A 7,298-nucleotide genomic window follows, 5' to 3' on the forward strand; every position below is an offset into this window, starting at 1 on the left:
TTCAGACAGCCTAAAGTTGGTGTTCATGCAGCTGTCACAGATAAAAGCCCAAAACAAACAAATGCTAGCTGTCCTGCACACAATTGCTGCTGACACAGCATAGGTACCTGTTAGAGACCACTGGGATCAAATGGCTACTGATAGAGATGTTGCAGAAATGGAGGAGCTCCTTCGGAATCCAAGTGAAAAAAAAATCGTGAGTGACTTATTCTATCTGGCTTCGTAATAAGGGTGTATATGGCCTGGTTGTGTTGACAGGTTGCAACTCTATCTCATGTCGGAGGGAGCACTGTAGCTGATTTTGTGATGGGAATGCTTCGAATGCTTATGACAAACGACCTTGCCAACAGCTACGGTTGGGTAGGACAAAAGGGAAAGAAAAGGACCTAGTGCTCTACCGCGCAATACTTGGTAAGAGAACTGCCACACTGCCCTTGAAGACAGGTTATGCATTTACAATATTTGTATTGTTTTTTTCTCAGATGCATGTTCCCTATCAAAACGTGAGGAAATACGTGCAGCAGATTACAAGAAGGTTAAAATGGTCATCATGACGTGGCTGAAAAATGCCAAATCTAGAATGAAAAGGTATACCGCATTACTTGCTTCTTCTCTGTAATTATAACATGGTAGAAGGTTGTGTTTTCCTAGCAAGCTGCCAATGAGCTGTCAAGGTTCTCACAACTTTCAGCAGTTAGTAGTGCAGTGTGATAGTTTTTAGAAATGGAGAGCAAGTGAACTCCATACAAGTACTACAAACACGAGCGTTTTTGGTGCTGCAGCTAATGTATGGCTCACCTTCTACATGCAGCTGATGTACTAGTTACTCATTCCTGCACAGTTTTGCTGAACCCATTGACATTGCAAAATTTACACACACACACAGGCAAGTGCAATGGCAACTTTTTATATGCATCTCCTCAAGCCTCAGGTTGCACTTGAGGCTTTCGAGAACGTGTACTAACATAGCATACGTTTTACGTCTGACTTTGACGTGTACTTTTCAAACATCTTTTCATTTCCAACAGAGAGGACAAGGCCGAATCGAGCTAGTGTCGCTGGACTGTCACAGGACCTGGGAGGATGACATCCCGACACCGGACAGAGTACAAGCTTGAGGTGATGGTAGTGCAGTGGTGGTAGTGTTCTTTCTGTATGAAGCACCCTGTGTTTATCGAACTCGTATTGACCCTGCCACGCAATTTTCAGCATAACGATTATTCGTACCTCAGGACATAACTAGACAGAAAAGTAGAGAACTCCGACTTAATATAACAAAATAACAAGGATTACTCAGACGTTTCGTCCGTCGCACGGACGAAACGTCTGAGTAAACCTTGTTATTTTTTTATGTTAAGTCGGAGTTCTCTACCTTTCTGTCTAGTTATGTCGTCTCCCAGCTTTTGGAGTATTTTTACCTCAGGGCATATAGAGGAGTGAAGTGCCACAATCATGCATTGCAAGCCAGCCTCATGCTAAGATTTTGGTGTCAGTTAGTTTGTGTAGCTGTAATTTGTATAGCCATCCACTGCGATAAATGTTTTTCCGGGGCCATCCTGTTACAGAACGGTTGAGTGTATAGGGTAGCTGAACAGGTACTTGCCTTAGCCATTTTCTAGTTCGATGTAGTCATGCCCAGTCATAAGTAGTACTTGCTACGCAGGATGCCTTAATACTCAGTGATTTTTAAAATTATGGTAGCACCACAACTGACATCTTAATGTCTGCTTTGTGGTCTCATTTTTGTGTTGAATAGATTGGGGGTGGAACCCTCTATTATATTTTATACTGTGATATATCTGTGAAAAGCTGACTGAATAGGGACAGAGATCGCTGTGATACTGGTACGGAGGTGTTTTGTGCACAAAGCTATGTGCACGCATCTGGGGTATTACATGTGATATATTTTACTGCTGCTTTCCAGCTTGTACTATACCTGTAATGGCTTTGCTATAATAAATAAAGCGCTGTCCAAACGCCCTGGTCTATCGCTTTTTGCTTACGTGGGAATTCGAAATGTTATCCTACTTAAATCCTCATCAGCACATGAAGTAGTGTAAATGAAGCACATACGAAGGTTTCTTCAGGGCCACATGAGTACTGCTAAAGGGGACTGAAAATACTGCAAAGACGTCTATAACCCGTATCAAGGACAGGCTTGAAATGTGCTTTCTCGACGTTCTGTAGTCGTCTTCAAGACGGCTGCAAACACGCCTTCAAGACCCTAGGAAGCGTCAACTTACGGGGGTAGAAGACGTAATTTAGACCAGATAGAAGACGTCTAGGAGACGAAAAAGTGGTCGTGGGGAGACCTTTCCTCGACGTTTACAAATCGTTTTGTGCTACAAGGGAACATATTTCCCCGTATGCGTACGGTCAAACCACCTGTCTAACAGCCGACCCCCCTGTAACCTGAGTGGGATAGTCCTAACTTTATCTTAGTCTATTTTTCCTAGGCGCCGCTGACATGCCTCTCGTGCAGGGCGAAGCTATGCTTAGGTAAACATTGCAGCAGTCAGTACTTTTCTTCCGTTGCGAATGCATTTAATCGCGATATGCAGTGTTTTCCGTAGATGTGTTGCCAATAAAGCAGAAGACCAAACCACAGCGGCTACTCTCTATATGTTCCAAACGGTTCAGACTAACAGAGTCAGAATGCCAACCGTTGTCAAGAACTGTCCACTTGTCTTGTCAACTTGTGAATGTCTTCTTATAGAAGAAGATGAACATGAAGTTCTTCGCTGTCCTCTTTCTTGTCGTTGTCATCACTGCTGCCTCAGGTATGTGCTTACGAAACTTAGTTAATCATTTGAGGCGTCCCGTGTAGTGAAAAGAGATTTGCAAAAGAAATGAAGAAAAAAGGTCAAGGCTCCAGCAAAAAGCTCTGGCTCCCACCACTTAAAGGGTCTCTGACCAGAACCTGGTCAATGTCTTTGTTTGTATGAATAACGAACCTACATGGTGCCTTTAAGTTACAACTGAAACGTTTCGTCTCTGCGGAGTCGCGAACTATTTCAAACAAGGAGCCGAAAAGCGGTTTCGATTTCCGCCCTCAACTCGTGCGATCAGCGCAAAACTCTAGCTATTATGCAGAAGATGGCAGTGGTTTTCCCATGTGTATGACCTCAAACGCCCGTGGCGCTTATTGGAGCAAAGTTCGCACCGGAACTTCCGGTGATCCTCGCATTGCTTGGCGCTTTGCAACATGGACGTCGAAGGAAGCGTAGCAGAATCAACAGCACTAGGGCTTTTCAACGATCTTTCTACCACCGAGAAGGAAGTTTTGTTGCGTGCAGCAGAGTTCGGAAGCCTTGCTTTTGAAATGTCGCCGGGACCGCGAGTTCAGCATGAAGACGAAGTTTCACAGGCATCGGGCACGCAAGAAGTAGGCAGTCTTACCCGCTTGGCTTCGACAAACTGGTAAATGGGGTTTTAGCATTCATTATGATGGAGCACATGAACTGTTTGTATAGATTTCTTGTTTGTGTGAGCTGTTCTTTTTTTTTAAGGTGTCAGTGTGGTTCATGCATCACAATGCCAACAGAGGTAGAGTGTTTATGCTGCAAGGAGCTCGGGAGCACAGCTGAGGAGTTGCAGTACGACTGTATAACAACCCATGAGGATTTCAAACTCTTGTGCCTCAATACAACAGTCCTCAAAGTAGCGTACTTTGAACTTCGAGGGCAGCACGAACCCATGAGCGCTCATATTCACAAGTAAGTAGCATATCTCATGCACAATCATGTTGATTGTTTTCAATACAAAAACTATTATTCTGAGCTTATCGTTATCGTCATTGGTCATTACATTTTCGCAAAGATAGTAGCCGAAGCAATGCCACATAGTAGCGTCGTAGTACCTTTAACTTTGTTCAAGGTTTCCAATGTCTTATACAGGAGATACAGGTACACCGCATACCGGCAGTTTGCGAGGTGGGTGTGGCACAAACTCGGAAAAAACAAAAGAATGGTTATACCAGCCTGTGCAGTGAATAGGATACGAGAAGCCTTCCCCACAGAAACTACTACAGGATTTAAATACCCAAGATACTAGGTGGAGGTACGTCTCATCATATTTTTCCTCATTTCGTTCAAGATTCATATTTACGGAAAAAGTGGGCTTGGTATGGAGAGCTTGTGTTTATAAGTCAGTTAGTCCAGTACAGAATGTTCATTCGTACCTATGTGTGAATATTCAGACAATAAAGGCATTTGAGGAATCTCTCAAGCACTTTCAAACCAATTTAAATTATGTATCCTGCATGCAAATTTCATAACCGTTTTAAATATTTGTAACTCGAGTTGTCCAATATGTGAATACAGAAGCTGATTGGCACATTAGCAGTACATTGTTTGGAATTCATGTTTTAGCATGACAAAACACAAGAGCACATTTTTCAACACTTTTGTGAACCCCAGTTTCAATATTCATTTTGCATAGTGAACATAGTGACTTTGCATAGTGAGAGATGGGGCTCTTTAATGTGAGTGGAGACAGAAAGTGTGGTATATATCTTCGTAACAGCAACACGTTGCATGGAATGGGGGCTGATACAGTTACAGACATAGATACAGGCAGTCTGTGTTCACAGACCCCCTGAGATCTTAGAATTAGAAGAAATTAATTTTCACTTTCTCATAAATACCTTTCGTTTGTAGAGCTATTTATGCTCATGGCCTCTATCGCGCAAACTGGAGCATAGCTGTAACCACACCCAAGCAGCAAAATGTACTGAAAGTCGAGTGCAATAGGGGTGGACGGGTAGGTGGAAGGCCTTGAACAGACTTGTGAAACTAAAGAACATTGATAGGACACATACCGCCCGCCCCTACTGCACTCGGACTTTCAGTACATTGCGCTGCTTGGGCAGAATGTCGTCTGCTGTGCACATTTCTTAGTGAGCAGCCTGTATTGTTTATGACAATGTTCCTCAGGATTGTAAAGTGCGCGAAAGAGGAAAGTGCAGGAAGACTGCAGAGACAACAGGGAATTTAAAAACAAGTAGAGCATGTGAACGGTAGTGTGTTGAGATGAGGTCGACGGAGTGTGAGACTGTTACAAGAGTGGAATGTGCTGTGTGTTGTGCATCTGGTCACCACAAGTCCCTGACACCGAACATCAACTCATCAGCTGGTTTTGCAAGGGTAGAGTTACCACGGACTCTGAACTCCACCAGCAACACAGCTCGGATGTTGAAATCCAATCCTCTTCTGACACGTTTGCCCACCCATTCACTTAGCATGTTGTTAAGCGTTGTTCAAACTGAAACTGTCTTATTGTTCCCAAATAGTAGGTCATTGTAGGTCATTTGAGGTTTAATCACCTCAAGTATTGTATGATTGTTAGACACCAGTACATTAGATTGTTGTACGCAAGTAAATGAGATTGTTTTAAGAGTACCCTGTGACTGAATGCTACTTCATTCTGCTCCGTCCACCAGGGGTGCTCACTACACACCAGTTGACCGTTGAAAACCTCAGTTTTTCTTTTGTGTGCAAAGTGTGGGCTCAGTGGGAGTAGGCTATATCCCTTGCGAAAGCAAGCTTTGTGCCTTTGGCCGTGCAAATATTTTCAATTCCCCGAGTTTGTGGGTGAGAAGCATTTTGTAGTCAAACATGTTGTAGCACGAAATGTGGTTCATATAGTTTATTGTGGCACTCAGATGATATCTCCATCCTATGTTTACAGAAACTGTTCCGAAATAGCATACATGATGCCCCGTCATGCATTATTGTACTTTGGGGAAAAATAATGTTTCACCTGAGACAGAAGGCAGTATTGGTGACAGTGTCTGGCACATGTTACATTAGCAGCTATTCTTAAAATGTTGTAAAATAAAATGCATAAAAGATGTTCCAAATGTGAAACTATGACGAAGTTCTCTTGTTTGAGTTCGAGATTTCTAATGTGCACGAGCTCTATCCAGCAACCCCCTGTATGCAACTCCCTGCTTGCTCACTATGAGGCACGTTTTATGTGCAGAAGTACATCGGATGCTGTTATTGTACAAGCAGAACTCTCTGTGGAGCCTGGGCACTGCAGAGTACATTTGCAGGAACTCACAGCTATTAGACATAAAACCAGCATAACAAATATGTAAATACCTCAAACAGCTATTTTATATAATAACTAGGACACAGACAATCTTGCAAACTAAATATCTCAGAAATATGCACAATTATAATTTCATGCAATGCTTGGAGTAGCAGGGAGATGCAACAGAATGAGAACAAGTGGGGAATGCTTAGGCACGTTCCTGATACAGCTCCCTTGTGCTTGAGTTTATATTTGTTGCTGTATGTCGTCATTTCAGTGCATGTTACGGAACCCTCACTTGGCAAAAATAATCCGCTAACTTGACCTCTGTGGCATTGCTCATGGCCATAGTTGTTTTGTGGCATAGATCCCTGGCTTAGTGTTTGTGATGTAGGTAGGGATTGAGCACTGCAGACCAACGGGGTTTTGGATTCTGATAAGGCAGCAAATTCCAAATGCATCTGCCTTGCTCAGCAGATGAAGATTAAATATTGATTTACAGGAGTGTCTTGTATTAGATCTGCACTTCTGATCAGATAATTGTGTAGAATCTGACTGCTATAACTAAATTTACCGTAATGAAGATTCACTACAGGTTGATAAGTAGTACTAAACCAGCTCTTGTGGCTGTCTCTAATCTTCAGTTGCCCCAGTGCGTGAACCAAGCGGATGAACGTGGAACACCCACCATAACATATTATGAGACAAGGGTCCCTCTGTGTTGTGTATGGTAGACTTCATTAGCGGGATGAACTACCCTGAGTCAACATGTTCCATACAGCCTGCGTTTTGTGCATCTCCTCATTTCTACATTTACATCGTGAATTTCCTGCACTTTTCTTTTTACAAACTGCACATATTTGTATCTGCTACTGAACGTGACTCTAAAAGGTGGGAGTACATTTACTGGAACATGCAATGCCTAGAGCACAGTGTTGACCACGAGGTTACAGAAGTTGAAGACTTTAGTGACGGAATATTGTAAACAGTGCAAGGTAGGCTCAAGTTTGGGGGCACTCAGGGTGGAGGTGATTTGCAGAATGGAGTTATGGTATTTCGAACACTGAAAATATGTTTCAGATAGCATTCGAACATCATGAATATTCTGTTCAAAATTTCCATTATTTGCACAGTTTTAGTTAAAAGCAGAAATATGGAAATGTAATGTGGAAGGGGGCATATGGCCATGTGCATACACCACTGCCCAAAGAAGCATTAGTGTCCTGAAGAACATGGCTTTTGTATGTTTCTACGCCATAGTA

The 7,298-nt window shown here is 42.8% G+C and overlaps 1 long non-coding RNA gene across 1 annotated transcript; it reads left to right on the forward strand.

Moving 5' to 3' along the window:
• Window positions 1–3,295: 3,295 nt before the first annotated feature.
• LOC135374865 (uncharacterized) lies at window positions 3,296–4,145 on the forward strand. Its single transcript, XR_010417133.1, has 3 exons — window positions 3,296–3,420; window positions 3,510–3,716; window positions 3,897–4,145. It is a non-coding gene; the product is annotated as an uncharacterized LOC135374865 (long non-coding RNA).
• Window positions 4,146–7,298: the final 3,153 nt, after the last annotated feature.

Source organism: Ornithodoros turicata, chromosome 1, assembly GCF_037126465.1.
Source record: "Ornithodoros turicata isolate Travis chromosome 1, ASM3712646v1, whole genome shotgun sequence".
In the NCBI taxonomy this organism is placed as follows: domain Eukaryota; kingdom Metazoa; phylum Arthropoda; class Arachnida; order Ixodida; family Argasidae; genus Ornithodoros; species Ornithodoros turicata.